The sequence below is a fragment of the Xenopus tropicalis genome, chromosome 2, assembly GCF_000004195.4.
Source record: "Xenopus tropicalis strain Nigerian chromosome 2, UCB_Xtro_10.0, whole genome shotgun sequence".
In the NCBI taxonomy this organism is placed as follows: domain Eukaryota; kingdom Metazoa; phylum Chordata; class Amphibia; order Anura; family Pipidae; genus Xenopus; species Xenopus tropicalis.
Window position 1 is genome coordinate 119,436,756 of NC_030678.2, and position 16,491 is coordinate 119,453,246.

Consider the following 16,491-nt stretch of genomic DNA (forward strand, 5'->3'; position numbering starts at 1 on the left):
ATTATAAGCTGTTGGCAAGGGGGTTAACAATTGAGTTTTCCCCTTTCCTCAAGAACAGTTCTCTCTTTTTTTGTGCACATTTCAAGATGCCAGTGCTTTATTCCCTCCCCATCCCAGGAAGGTACCAACCTGAGCAGCACAGTATGATTATGCTCTCTCCCAACCATGGAGCAGTGTGCCAGCCAGGTCTGCTGCCTCTCTTTGTGCATCCTACAGTTTACTTCAGGTTCTGCCCAAAGTGGATGACATTCAAATAGGAATCTCACCACTGGTTATTACCAGCTAGGGAAAGAAATAGGAACCGCTAACCTGACAGGTAGGTTCTTGAAAGCAGTCTGTAGTAAAACAACAAGTGATAGTCGCCTATATGTATAGTTATAAATAATTTATTAGTCATTTTTATATGAAGCAAAATTTGTGCAAAATGAGGCACTGTAGGTTTGTAGTTTTTTAAAAAAAAAAACTAGAGTCATTTTTGTTAATGCATGCATTATCTATAATCGGATACAACTTGTTATGACTGATTTAATAATGGTTATAATTGTCGTGCTCTGGGCTAAAAAAACAACATGGTTTCCAGCATCATTCAATGCCATTCTGCAATGTCTCATAATGTAGTATTGTTTCCTATAATTACAGACTAACAGGATTTAATAGACGCTGTAGAAAGAGCAGTGCAGCATTTAATACAGCTGGATAGGACTATGAATTTGGCAGTTATGTTTATGGAGAATTTGCTGATTTAATCATAGAAGTAAATTATGAAGCACTTTATTTGTTCTAATGCCGTAGATTCAGTGCCGGTTCATAGAAACTATAAGGGTCATTCATCAGTACAAAAGAAGCAAGATAGCTGCCGATGCTGGATATTTTGATGGCATCATTAAATTGCAATTTCTGCATGAGATTTCTACAATTTATAAGAAATAATTGTGAGTTGACCGAGTGAACCAATGCTAAAGTTTTTGTATACATGCAATTATTTGAAAGGTTTTGCTGTGTCTGCACATTTCACTGCCAAGTTTTCTTTGGGATTTTGATCACGAAAGGATGGACAATTAAGTTTAATCAGCTGTGCACAATAGCTAACTAAATGAAGATATTTATTATGGGGCAAACAGAGCTAAGCCCTGCCCAATGTTTTTTGAGGGGAAGTATATTTGGAAAAGAGAGTTTTCCTAAATTCATCTTTGGCTGAAACTCAACGAAATAAAACTGCACCTGATTTAGTTGGAGAAAATGTTATGGGTCCATGAAATTTCTCTTCTTTGTTAAAACGAACTCACAAATTACAGTATTACATAGTCAATAAAAAATGTTCAAATTGAGCTCCCAGAAGAAACAAGTACAAGTAAATATTCATCAGAAGAATTTTCCTGTCCTTGCATAGTTTTTTTCCCATAATCCCCTTTCATTTCTTTAATATTACACTTATAGCCGACTATAACAGGAAGAATTACAAAAGAATGAGGTATGGGATCAATTATCTGGAAATTTATTATCCAGTATGCTTGCAATTAAGATATGATATAACTATAATTAAGTCTTAATAGAGGCAAAACAGTCCTTGTTGGATTTATTTAATGTTTAATTTATTTTTTAGCAAACTTACGGTATGGAGATCTAAATTATGGAAAGATCCTTTATCCAGAAAACCCCAGGTTCCCGAGCATTCTGGATAACAGGTGCAATTTCTGTACCATGCAAGACCAGAAGCCCAGTAGGCCTCCACTGTCATTGAACTTCAAACTACATGCACAATAAAAGCTACTAATAAGAGGGAACGTTATCTCAAACCAAAACTGATCATTGCATTTAATACTATAAACCACAGGCAAGAGAATAAGCAGAAATACAGAGATCATGAAAGGATATGAGGGTGCAGATGGCCTATAATCTGAGAAATGAGATATATGTCAATGTGAGGTATAAGGATGATGTAAGTAAAAAGAGAGAAAGCAACCAATCAATTTATAAAAGCCAAGTTGAAATATATCACATACTATACATGGTAGGTGTAGATATTGGCATTCATGGTGATTAAATATCATAACTGGTACTATTAATATAATATACTTTTCAGAAAGCCCTGTATTATGAATAAAGCTATGTGGGACCTTTTGAAAAGTCATTAAGTTGCACTGCAGAAAAGTGCACCCAATGCTTAAATTAAGCATACTGTAGCTCATGGGTCATCACACAAGAAACGTAGATAAACTTTTCTAAAGTCAGTAGTTTACTGCAGCATTGGAAAACGAAGTTGCACAAGTCCTCAGTCTCCTGGAACAATATTGCTAGAAGACCACAGCAAGCAGCTAATTAATATTATGTATGATAATTAAGGATCATGAAAGGCTCAGCAGTGCTGCTTCCATTTTTAAGAAGGAAGAAAGAACAGACAGGGAAGATGAAATCCCTCCAGCGGCAGTAAAAATGACGAATACAGAACTTCTTAATTCAACCATATGCTGCTGACAGAATAAAATATTAAAGCAAGCAGAAGCTCTTAAAAGGAGATATTCCGTGCAATTATTTTAGTTAAAAGGTCTTCATTGTCAAGTTGTCAAAAGGTTTTTATGTGCCCTTTCCAGCTGGTGAAAGACTGTTATGCTTTAGAGTGTGTTCATTGATCAAATGAATCTGCAGAAGAGGGTAGGACATAAAAAAACACTGCATTTTGATTTCCATTAAAAGGGAGCTAAACAAGGTTTCCTTTTAATACCCAAAAACAACATGTGTCTTTTTACTGGACTATCTCAATAGAACACAAAGAATGCATTTTTTATTACTGCAGAGGAAATAAGAAATATGACATAAGTACGAACATTTTGAAAGGACCTCTGATAAAAAAAAAAGAATGAAAACTATGTGCAACACACAAGATCTGTTTATTAGACTTGTAGAAACATATGTTACTCAGAAATGGAACGTTTCAGATGAAGAATCAATGTGCACTCAGGTGGTCTTTGGTCTCCTGGTTTGATCTGGTTTATATCCTGTAATGTAAGTGAAATAGAACTTGTACGCAATAGCAGAAAATACATTTTTAATATAAACCAAACACAGTAATGAACCACAATATGACTGATAAAACAAATGTTATATTAGGCAACAAAACACAGTTTTTATTATAGTGTATAAATGTTTTGGAAAATTATAGCGCATTGCATTCGTTTCTTTATTGCTGAGAGCAACATAATTTTGTTACTGCAATCAAAGAGGCAGCAAGGAAAGATGAGAAGTAAATCAAGAAATACATCTATATCTGTACAATGTCATTTGAAAGTTTAAAAAAAAAAACAAAAAAAAAAACTTATGGTTTGTTGAAAGAGTACTAAATTAGGTGGGTAAAGTCCAATGTGATGCACACGTGAAGCAGGAATATCCAAAGGTTTAACAAATGCAGTAGGTACAATTACCAGGAATGTGACTTGTTCCAGTAGCCCATAGCAAATAACAGTTAGCAGTTACCGTAGTTAACCAGCAGTTAATATATGTTGATTGAGTGCAGTAGGGATAATTTGATCAGAAAATTGGAACACCCCTGAGTTGCTGAATTCCAACAAATTTCCTGTCTTGAGGAATCATTTTCCATTGGAGACCTTTGCTTATGGGTTGCAGCTAGTTAGGTTCACTAATACTGTATGTGTCATTTATAAATCAGATATTCCTCACATTATAGCCCTCTGTTAGCAGGGAAGACAAAGCATATGTGACACAAAACTGTGATGTATTTGTAATTTTTTTAGATGTTTATTATAACCTGAAGGGTGACTGTGGACATTGTCATAGTTCACTATGTTCACAGTTCTCCAGACCACATATACATGATTGGCACAGTTTATCAGCTGGGTCAGACTGGGCCGACGGAACTCTGGGAAAAAACTCAGTAGGCCCTGCCTATCCAGAATTAATACCTGCTTGCCCTTGACTGTCACTCCCCCACTGCCATCCCTCCCCAATCATGGCAAATGTAAGTATAAGGTGCACACATGAAGAAAGGGGTTGGTGGGGGCTCCAGGATAGAAATCTGGGTCTGTTTGCTTCCATCCTTACAGTCAAAATATAGAGACTTCTGTATGTACAAGCAAACGAATATGCTATAATACAATATACTATACTACACTCGCCCTGCCATTCTACAATGAAACAGAAATAAAACCCCTACCTCAAAAAACGATATACACTAGAATGCTGAATGCTGGATCATTGTAAAGAGCATGGCATTTTAGGTAAACAAACCCAAAAGAGTCATGATGGATTATACTATTATGAAAGCTATGCTTTCTACTCAGCTCTACTATTCTGGAAGACTAGAGCTTATCACATTCATAGCTCTCTGTGGTCCAACTGAACAAAATGTTTCAGCACTGTAGCTTTCAAGCGTAATCCACAAATTTTACTGTGGTCAGAAATTGTGTTTGAATTCTCCAAAACAGATACCTGAATCCATCCTTGGGGAAATTAAAACCACCCTGCTTTTTATTACTTCTCTTGATTTATTGATTTTTTGCTACAGTTTATCTTTTAAGATGCCTAGAAGTAGAGTACAAAGTATACTCTGTTATGAAATATTATCCATCCTCTTGCTTGAAATAAGAGTATCTTATATCACATTTTTATTTTCCATAAGTTATAGCAATGCAAAAGAAAATGTATTCATTATAATGTATTAACTGAAAGAGAAATATAAATTAATCATTTTATATTACATACTTTTTTAAATTGTGGCTCCTCTCAAACAAAGGAATATGCACATTAGGGAAAAAGCTGTAATACATGCTGTAGTAGTGCTTGACTTATAGCACATGATGTTGTTTTTGCACAATAGTATAAATAAATAAAACACTCATAGTTTAAATTAATAGAGTACTCATTGTTTAATTAGTTGATGTTTTAAACCTTCAAGAAACCCTTCCTCAGGACAAGGAAGGTTCCATTTACCATTTATAATCCAATGAGTGTTCCATTTATTTAAAAACAATATTCTAAAACTCCATAGGGGTGATTTATCAATGTTTGAATTCAATTTCTTTTCACAATTTTTACACATTTTTTTGCGCTAAAACTCCCAAACTCGAGCCATATTTTCCATTTCAGTTTTTCAAGTTTGTAAACTCGAAAAATTAAAGGTATTTGAGTTTTTTTATTTGAACGAGTTTTCCATATTAATAAATAAGCAAGCGTTCAAGTTTTTTTAAAATGCGAGTTTATTCAAATAGAAAAAACTAAAACATTGATAAATAAGCCTATATATATAATCAATTAAAAATGGTGTGTGATATATGAAAATAAGCATGTTACCCTTAACTAGCCTTCTCTCAGCAATGTCTCTCAACATGGAAGTTTTGTGTCAAAGTCGATTTTTTTAAATGGACAATTAGGTCAAATACATCATTGATCTGTGCTCCCTTAAGATACATTAGGGCTGCTCAAGAAAAAAACATTGAATACCCTGGATGGATATCTTGAGGTGGGGAAGTATCCACAACGATCTAAAACATAAAAAATGTTGCACTTAAGTCTATAAAAGCGTCTTGAAATGCCAACATCTCCAGGTGACGATCACTTGCAAGGAGTCCCACAGCTGCAGCCCAGTGTGTGCTCTTATGGAAGTAAGCTTGTCAATAGAAGAGATGCTACACAATGTGTGTCATAGGTATTACCAACTTCCTCAGGACTATAGGCATATACAGGGGGCTGCAGCTCTGGGACTCCTTGCAAGTGATTCAGAGATGGAGATGTTGGGATGTTTAAAGGAGAATTAAACCATAAAGATGAATATGGTTAGAAATGCACTAGCCTAAAATTTCAGCATCTCTATAATAGTAATGATACAGGTCTTTACATTCGTCATAGGAGTTTCTCATCTTGGGTACTGTTCGGGACAGTGCACATGGTCTGTGTGCCCTGAGCTGCTGTTACATTTATATTCTATTTATGCAGTATATTGTGCTTCGGTCCCTAAGCTCAATAACAGACATCAGCACAGAGCATGTGCCGTGAATCAGCAGAAAAGAAGATGGGGAGCTACTGGGGCATTATTGGAGGAACAGATCTTCATTGCTAAAGGGCTGTAGTTTCCTTGGGCTGGAACAGAAGCCCAAAACATACTGTACAGGTATGGGATCCGTTATCCAGAAACCCGTTATCCAGAAAGTTCCGAATTACAGAATGGCCATCTCCCACAGACTCCATTAGAAGCAAATAATTCTAATTTTTAAAAATGATTTCCCTTTTCTCTGTAATGATAAAACAGTACCTTGTACTTGATCCCAACTAAGATAAAATCAATCCTTATTGGAGGCAAAATAATCCTATTGGGTTTATTCATTATTTACATTATTTTCAGCAGACTTAAGGTATGGAAATCCAAATTATTGAAAGATCCCTTATCCAGAAAACCCCAGGTCCCGAGCATTCTGGATAATAGGTCCCATACCTGTACAACATTTCTAGCCTACTTCTTTAGTTAAACTTTACTTCTCTTTTAAGAGGTTTTTTTCAGATTAGGACTGCTGCAATCAGGCAAAAAAAAAAAAAAAAAAACAGGGGCAAACCCTTCTCTCCACCTGTTACTGCTTCCTATAGTAAGCTAAGGAAAACATCATACCTGAGCACATGTAGCAATGACAGGTGGACCTTCTCCCAAAAATGCTCACTTGAGTATTTCTGAGCAGTGGATTGCTTCTCTAACTGTACTTTGGCGAAATGTAAAATGTTTTCAAGATTAGTCCAGTTGATATATACTTATAACTATTGACTCATCAAGAAAACTGTCCTCAATTAAACTTAGTTTCCTATTTGATAAGAACCTCATTACTATGCCAATTTTTCCTCTAAACCCTTTGGGCCCCCATAGGGGCAAGAGATTAAATTCCAGGAGAAAAAACTCCAGTTGCATCTCCAGTTGAATCCCCATAATGAGTTTTCACGTGATAAACTAGCCTAGCAACCATGCAGTGGTTTTAATAACAGACACTATGAAAAGCAGAAAATCAGGAATGAAAGATAACTATTAAAAATAACACTATATCAATCAGTTTTCTGGTTGCTGGGCAAGCAGGACAAATAGCATTTTCCCCTCCTGATTAGACAGAGAATAAAAAAATCAATCAACACAAAGATCAAACATAAAGTTGCCTACTTCCCTCTCCTATAATGCAAAAATAGCAATATTAAAGATCAAAACCAGCATTATTTTGCAGAGTGTCCCATAGAGCAGTCTACTGAGAAAAAATGAAATGACTAAGAGAAAATAATTGAGATATCATTTAAGGGTTAAAATGGAAATAACTCAACATGAGAACCCTCCTTTTATTGCATTTTCACATCAGATTTGCAAATACTTTTGTAACTATTTTTTTTTTATTTCATGGTCCAAAGTTAGTACATACAGTTTCTTTATATGATTTTTTTTTTTGATGAACAAAAAAGTTAGAGAAGCACAGATGTTGAACAAATGTACTTACAGTAAAAACATTATATATATTTTTTACATATTATATGGTCTTTCCTAAAAGAGTTGTTTTGTCTGCCTAGCCTTCTTAAAAAACGAAGCAGTTGCTAGCCTGTAGGGCGCTTTAGTAGTCAGCTTGTGTGAAGGATCTGCCTCCCATGGATGTCTAATTCTGACACTGAGTTGATATTCAGCATGACTGTCCTACTGAGAAGAGGGCAGATGGCACTCCAACATTCAACATGCCTTGGGCTGGCTATGAAAATCAATTGCATTTTATGTGGTACCATCATCTTCAGCTTCTTGAATAACCTGCTGTTTAGTTGTCCTATTTCTCTAATTAATTGAGTCAATTTGTCTAAAACTTCCTGTGGGAGGTAATTAGGAATTTCGGTAACTTTTACCTAGAATGAGACTATTGATTATTTTCCTAACAGTGTTTTAAATTGCTTTGAGTTAAGTCAATGACTGTTAAAGCCCCTGCATTATTAGAGAAAGTGTGAGCATGTGAATTTGGTAATTTCATATGGCTCCTGATACTTTAGACCTAGTTTCTTCCAGTGCTTTATACCACACTTAGGGGCTGATTTACTAACCCACGAACGGGTCGAAATGAGTCCGATTGCGTTTTTTTCGTAAAGATCGGTATTTTGCGATTTTTCGTATTTTTTGCGATTTTTTCGGTGTCTTTCCGAATTTTTCGTTACCAATACGATTTTTGCGTAAAAACGCGAGTTTTTCGTAGCCATTACGAAAGTTGCGTAAAATCTTGCGATTTTTCGTAGCGTTAAAACTTGCGCAAAAAGTTGCGCTTTTTTCGTAGCGTTAAAACTTACGCGAAACTTCGCACCTTTTAAGTTTTAACGCTACGAAAAAGGCGCAACTTTTCGCGTAAGTTTTAACGCTACGGAAAAATCGCAAGATTTTACGCAACTTTCGTAAAGGCTACGAAAAAATTCGCGTTTTTACGCAAAAATCGTATTGGTAACGAAAAATTCGTAAAGACACCGAAAAAATCGCAAAACATACGAAAAAGTCGCAAAATGTTCGTTTTCAAGTCAGAACTTTTCCAATTCGGGTCGGATTCGTGGGTTAGTAAATCAGCCCCTTAGGAGCAGAAAAAACTCACCCACGATCTATTCATTCATATGGGATTTTTAGAAGCTTATTTATCAAATGGTAAGTACTAACTTTCACCCGCTGATAAATATGCTTCTATAAATCCCATAGGAATGAAGAGAGTGTGGGTTTTTATGTATTATGTTTTTATGTATTAAAGGAACAGTAACACCAAAAAATTAAAGAGTTTTAAAGTAAATGAAATATAATGTACTGTTGCCCTGCACTGGTAAAAGTTGTGTGTTTGCTACAGTAACTCTACTATAGTTTATATATAATAAGCTGGTGTGTAGCCCCGGGGGCAGCCATTCAAGCTGGAAAAAAGGCACAGGTTACATAGCAGATAACGGATAAGCTCTGTAGAATACAATAGTGTTTTATCTGTTATCTGCTAAGTGCCTGTGCCTTTTCTCCTTTGAATGGCTGCCCCCATGGCTACACAGCTGCATTCTTTATATAAACTATAGTAGTGTTTCTGAGGCAAACACACCAGTTGTACCAATGCAGGGCAGCAGTACATTATATTGGAATTTTTTGGCGTTACTGTTCCTTTAAGCTGTAAACTAACATTTGAATAAATCTACCCTTTCATGGTGAATTAACCAAAAAAAGAAAAAAAGAAATGAGTAAATGTTTCCAACACCAAAAACATATTCCATGTAAATGTTTATGTAAAGACATAGTGCTTGAAAATCAAAAGTTTTTATTTTGGGATGCCTTTGGACATACAGTAGTGGCACAATATTATAAAACTTGAACAGTTATTAAACTGGAACAAAAGGGCACATGCAATATTTTTATATTTGAAATAATAAATCGTCCCTGGAATAATGAAAGAATCTTTCATGGACACTAATGTTTTTCATATTATGAGAGCAGTGAGTCATGTACTTGCCAATATTCACAAAATTTTAGTCACCCAAAATCCACCAAGATCATGCCTTAGTCCACTTCTAAGAAAACCTTGCCCACTATGTGATAAAGACGTCACCTAAAGATGCCACCTTCAACAATTAGTTCTGGTCTCCTTTCTAACCTAGAGATATTGTTTAGATGAATATGTTAGATGAATTCACAAACTACAGTGGTGTGAAAAACTATTTGCCCCCTTCCTGATTTCTTATTCTTTTGCATGTTTGTCACACTTAAATGTTTCTGATCATCAAAAACCGTTAACTATTAGTCAAAGATAACATAATTGAACACAAAATGCAGTTTTTAAATGAAGGTTCACGTTATTAAGGGAGAAAAAAAACTCCAAATCTACATGGCCCTGTGTGAAAAAGTGATTGCCCCCCTTGTTAAAAAATAACTTAACTGTGGTTTATCAATTTCAATTTTCAATTTCAATATCAATTTCTGTAGTCACCCCCAGGCCTGATTACTGCCACACCTGTTTCAATCAAGAAATCACTTAAATAGGAGCTACCTGACACAGAGAAGTAGGCCAAAAGCACCTCAAAAGCTAGACATCATGCCAAGATCCAAAGAAATTCAGGAACAAATGAGAACAAAAGTAATTGAGATCTATCAGTCTGGTAAAGGTTATAAAGCCATTTCTAAAGCTTTGGGACTCCAGCGAACCACAGTGAGAGCCATTATCCACAAATGGCAAAAACATGGAACAGTGGTGAACCTTCCCAGGAGTGGCCGGCCGACCAAAATTACCCCAAGAGCGCAGAGACAACTCATCCGAGAGGCCACAAAAGACCCCAGGACAACATCTAAAGAACTGCAGGCCTCACTTGCCTCAATTAAGGTCAGTGTTCACGACTCCACCATAAGAAAGAGACTGGGCAAAAACGGCCTGCATGGCAGATTTCCAAGGCGCAAACCACTTTTAAGCAAAAAGAACATTATGGCTCGTCTCAGTTTTGCTATCTCAATGATTGCCAAGACTTTTGGGAAAATACCTTGTGGACCGACGAGACAAAAGTTGAACTTTTTGGAAGGTGCGTGTCCCGTTACATCTGGTGTAAAAGTAACACAGCATTTCAGAAAAAGAACATCATACCAACAGTAAAATATGGTGGTGGTAGTGTGATGGTCTGGGGTTGTTTTGCTGCTTCAGGACCTGGAAGGCTTGCTGTGATAGATGGAACCATGAATTCTACTGTCTACCAAAAAATCCTGAAGGAGAATATCCGGCCATCTGTTCGTCAATTCAAGCTGAAGCGATCTTGGGTGCTGCAGCAGGACAATGACCCAAAACACACCAGCAAATCCACCTCTGAATGGCTGAAGAAAAACAAAATGAAGACTTTGGAGTGGCCTAGTCAAAGTCCTGACCTGAATCCTATTGAGATGTTGTGGCATGACCTTAAAAAGGCGGTTCATGCTAGAAAACCCTCAAATAAAGCTGAATTACAACAATTCTGCAAAGATGAGTGGGCCAAAATTCCTCCAGAGCGCTGTAAAAGACTCGTTGCAAGTTATCGCAAACGCTTGATTGCAGTTATTGCTGCTAAGGGTGGCCCAACCAGTTATTAGGTTCAGGGGGCAATTACTTTTTCACACAGGGCCATGTAGGTTTGGATTTTTTTTCTCCCTAAATAATAAAAACCCTCATTTAAAAACTGCATTTTGTGTTTACTTGTGTTATCTTTGACTAATAGTTAAATGTGTTTGATGATCAGAAACATTTTGTGTGACAAACATGCAAAAGAATAAGAAATCAGGAAGGGGGCAAATAGTTTTTCACACCACTGTAAGTAAAAGAGTCATTGAGGTACTTCATCTGGTGGCCTGAATATGTACACAAACATCTCATCCTAGCCCTAACCCTAACAAATACAATTCTTGTTTATCTTCTTTATACAACGGCTGGAATACCATGCTTGCTTTTTTCTTTGTCAAAACACTGACATTGGACCCTAAGTGAGACTGTCTGCTGTCAGTTGGATCACCATAAAACATAGAACACCACACAGGTACTGATGCTCACTAATGCCCCTTTTGGGCCTAGGGCTTTTAGCAGCTCCACCTGTAGTGAACCCAAGAACTAAATGCACTGTGGTGCCGAAGGAAAAAGAAGCACTCGCAAGCTAGCTAAAGTTTCAGCACACCCAGACGTTATGCATAGTGCCGGGAGATTCACCAGGGGCTGCACCTAAATTATGGTTGTTCTGAATTGGTTTTTAGGTTACAATATTCCTACGAATAGCATCCCTGAACCAATAGTAGCTACATTTATGGTCACTGTGAGCATATTAAAACTGTTACCAGAAATGTTCCTGTATTTTGACCATCCCATAGTGCGGCAGTTTGTTTTGCACCATAGGAGAGCTTAATAAATGAGACCCCACTTGAAAAGAAATGAAGAATGCTGAAGATCATCAACATTTTTCATCACATTTTTTATTTATATATTCATAAAATTTAGAAACCGGAAGAATAATTCTTTTTGTAAAGTAGAGTTTGGAATGGATGCTCTGTATAGCACAGGAGAATCCAAGCTTCATTAACTGGTAATTGGTTTACTATACTTTGACTTTTGTTTTGACAAATGCAGCATTTTGCAAATCCAGGTACCGACACAGCACCTAAAATGCAAGGCTTATGAATATCTATAGTACCAAGGGATCCACATGCACAGATAAAATTCCACTATATTATATGTAGAACAATCCTTTTTTACACATTGTAGTTTTATTGTTCCATTTGTGATTCCATAGTGCAATAAAAAAGTCATGATTGAGCAATGATAACGGCTTTAATAACGGTAAATGTTCTTTATGATTAAATGCTTGTAACCTAATTGCCGAAAGGTACAGCGGGGTATGATTGATGGCTACAGTAATTAACTAGTCTAACTAAATCCAACTCCTAAATACTTCTTAGTATGTTTTAGGCTAAAACCTTTGGGAGCCATATGTTTTTATTATTTACTGATCAAGTTTAGATCTTTTAGCTTATTTAAAAGTTTCTGCATGTTCTTAAACCAGCTGTTAACATAAACATCAGGATGCCATGGTGGACCATTAAGATTATTATTATCATCTCCTTTTCTTTCTTTTTTTGTTCAGATACTGAAGAGGGCAAAAAGGTAATCCTGACAACACAGACTTATATGTGATACTCTGGCCCCTGTGTGGTTTATGCTTGGTTTCATTTGCCATTCTTGGCAGGCATGAAAATCATTACATATGTGCACGTCAGAATAAGAAGTCATATCTTGTGTCTCCCCTGATCATCAGGCACAAAGAGGAACATTTCCTTATGTGTGGTGGTGATACAGAATAGTGTGGGAATTACTGTGCAGTGTTTGAAAGTAAATGTGAGATGACTGACAGTCTTGTAGTTCAAAAGAGGCAATCATCAAATCCTTATTCCATAGTAAATAAATACATTGGTTAAATAACAAATTTATACTTGTGTACATTACCTAACCCCAGAACTGTCTGAGGTTAAAAGGTCTCACTTCCAATGCAAGTTTAGTTTGCAAATACTCAATTTGTCCCATAATTCTAGTTTGATTGCAGCTTGCTAATGATATTGTAGCGAGTTGACATAGCTACCCTGTCCTTTGGTAGGTAGTAAAATGAAATCAGATCTGTGTTAAGATTCATGCAAACCATAATATTGGAATATTTATTTGCTTAATGGTTAAAAAGCAAAGAGTACACAAAGACATTATAGCATGCCAATCTACCCTGTGGCACACAATATACTACACACCCTTTGCCTAGAGAGTTACTGTGCCAGCTCAGGACCCTGCAACTACTGCCATTACTAGTAAATGTAAAATGAACTGAAACTCTCCTGTGTGATTTTGTAACTTTAGCCTCAGTACAGAGTCCCCTCACCCCCCCACCACATAACCCCCATTCTTCCACCTTAAATGTGAACTGCCATGTTTGGCCATGTCACCTTTATTTCCAGATGCCATTGGTCATTGCTCATGCTACTGGTCACTGATAACCAGTGTGTCTCAAGGGTCCTAGCCACTCTGAGATGGCCAAGTTGATGCATCGCTAGTGCAGGGAGCGCAATATCACTCCTTGCACTGAATTTTGACTCTTTAAGTTACCAGAAGCAGCTTTTTGCCACCCTGGCCACCTGAAGTGAGTATTTTAGCTTCCCCCATGGCAGCAGCGCCTCTGCTGATAAAGATCCAAGCAGTGAACCATGGTGACACAATCAAACATTAACACCACTGCACAGTTCTGTAGTTCAGGAGACTCAATTGGAAAACACTTTAGTTAAATAAGTGGTGGCTATCACTGGGGGTCAGTTTCCCTTTAAAAACTTCAATACTTCAGGGGGAGAGAGACCGGTGGATCAGTAGAGCGCCCTGCGGGGATCGGGTCTGGGCCAATCTGACGCTGGATTCCTCTATAGTAGGGGCTATGATAGAGACAGGGCAGAGGCAGAACTTGCCTGTATGGGGTTTATTGATGTTAATGGCAAGCATAACTTACAGGTATGGGACCTATTATCCAGAATGCTGGGACCTGGGGTTTTTCAGATAAAGGGTCTTTTCATAATTTGGATAACCATACATTAAGTCTTCTAAAAAATAAAATAGGATTGTTTTGCCTCCAATAAGGATTAATTACATGTCAGTTGGGATCAAGTACAAGGTACTGTTTTATTATTACAGAAAAAAGGAAATCATTTTAAAAACTGTGAATTATTTGCTTATAATTGAGTCTATGGGAGATGGGCTTTCTGTAATTCGGAGTTTTCTGGAAAACGGGTTTTCGGATTCCATACCTGTACTATGATCATGAAATTATTCAAAATGTATGGAAAAGGAAACAATTTTAAGTACTTACCACAATCTTTGTTGAAGCACTTCTTGACAGCCTTTACATGGCACATTTTTGTTGGAGTTCTATACATCAGATACTGTAAAATAAATTCATAAATTACATTAGCTCTCAGGGATAGAAAGAGGAAAAAATGAAGTAATTCATATTAAACATTTGACTGGAACACAGATTTGTACAAGTAAGCCAGCAGGCATCCTGAGATATTCTTATTATTCAGTTACCAACTGCCAGAGCAATACATCCACAGTGATCAAGTTCTGTGATGAAATTCAGCAACAGATCATTAGTTCTCTTTAAATCAAAACAATCAGGAAATGCCTTAAGATGGAAATGGCATTGTCATAACTGTGTTTATTTGTAAGGAAGAAATCTATCTAGACAGATGCCCACTAGGTATTCATTCACTTGGCTTCTGCTCATGGTGTCTATGTGATGTGTGAATCAATTAACGAAAGGAAGACAGATTGTGCAAGCTCTGCCATGAAGACAGATATACAGAAAAGTACTTAAAATAATCATACTACAAACAGCAAAATCTGCCTTTGGCTTAAAAAAAAATATTACCTTCAAAACAGAAGACTAAACAAATGTATTGCGGCTGATCCTTTACTGCAAGTGCTTTATTCTACAGTCTAAAAAAATACAGTGTAATGCCCAAAGCTCAAAGGCTAAAGCATCAATCTATAATTACAGTACAAATAAATAAACCCTGTCCTCTTACCTGTCCGAGCTGCTGCTAGCCTTATATTATAAAAGAACACTTCTGTTTACTTTCTAATTAAATAGGGCATGGCATTATTGAAGGCCCATAAAGCACAGATATTTTTCTCTGTTGTAAATATCTTTATTTGAGGGCTGTACCTTTTCATTAGAGTAGCGTGGTTTCTTTTAGATTTGGAACAAACAAATAACACACAGAGAAATATGCCGCAGGAAAGATTCATTTAATCTGCATCTGGTTTAGAAGAATATCCTGCACTCGTCTGCCATCTCTTGGTTCTTATTTCCAGAAATTCCAGATCTAGAATAATAATATAAGTCAATGAACCTGTGCAAAAGAAATATTGTCAGTGATTTATGCTAACATATACATTTTAATAATACATTCTATTTGTTATTTTAGTAATTTGTCTAGTGGGTAGTTTTAAATGTTCCATAAGGACATTGATTACAGCAGAATGTAGGATGGTATAATATACAATATTTGAAAGCCTTTAATTTGGGCAGGGTTTGGGACTCCTACCATTTCAAGAGCGATATTCTTTTCAACAGTTATATATTTAAAGTGCAGATAAATAGAAATAAACAAAATTTGCAGGTCAATAGCAGTAATTAATATCAGGGCTAACTGCACTACAGGAATTGGACACATTATCCAGAAAACCCATTAAGGAAAGTTCATCCAGAAATTTTCAAATTACGGTCAATTAAAGGTCATCTCCCATAGACTCCATTTTAATCATATAATACACATTTTTAGCCCAGCTAAGATCTAATTAATGCTTATTGGAGCCAAAACATTTTTTTTGTTTCTGGATTGTTAAAATAATTTTTTAGTAGACTTAAGATATGGAGATCGAAATTATGGAAAGGCCCCTTATTTAGAAAACCCCAGTTTCTGAGCATTCTGGATAACAGGTCTCATACCTGTATACAGAGTGCCTGTCTTAGAAAGTCATTCAAGTGATACATGGGAGGAATTGCTCTGGCCTTATGACTATCCCTTAGTGCAATCTATGATTGAGCTGTGGCTGCTTGGCTACATTGCCCTAATGGCCCCTTCTTCTGCAGCAACTCATCATAGTATTATAGGCTTCATTCATCAGTTCCCAGACTTCAGTTTAGATTCAAGTTGGCGTCTGCATTCCAAACTTATCATTTTATTTTTTATCATATATTGTAGAGTGCTTTATTGTTTTCAGTTACAATAGAAATGCAGATATTGTATATTTGTATATAGAGCTTTTATATCAAGGATGAGGTTTAGGAAATACAGTCACTTATGAAACTGAAGAGCTCATTAATAAATGAAGACCACAAAAATGCCTTGTTTTTGTTTTTTTTTTACAAAATGCAATGTTTCTCTCCATATTGCCAAGGGAATTTCAGTTCACTCCGAGTTGTGATGTCACTTTGCCT

At 36.4% G+C, this 16,491-nt stretch overlaps 1 long non-coding RNA gene across 1 annotated transcript; it reads right to left on the reverse strand.

Annotated features, from left to right (window-relative positions):
- Nucleotides 1–2,910: 2,910 nt before the first annotated feature.
- Nucleotides 2,911–15,369, reverse strand: LOC105946572. Its single transcript, XR_001924089.2, has 3 exons — nt 15,214–15,369; nt 14,356–14,428; nt 2,911–2,996 (listed from the first exon to the last, which is right to left on the reverse strand). It is a non-coding gene; the product is annotated as an uncharacterized LOC105946572 (long non-coding RNA).
- Nucleotides 15,370–16,491: the final 1,122 nt, after the last annotated feature.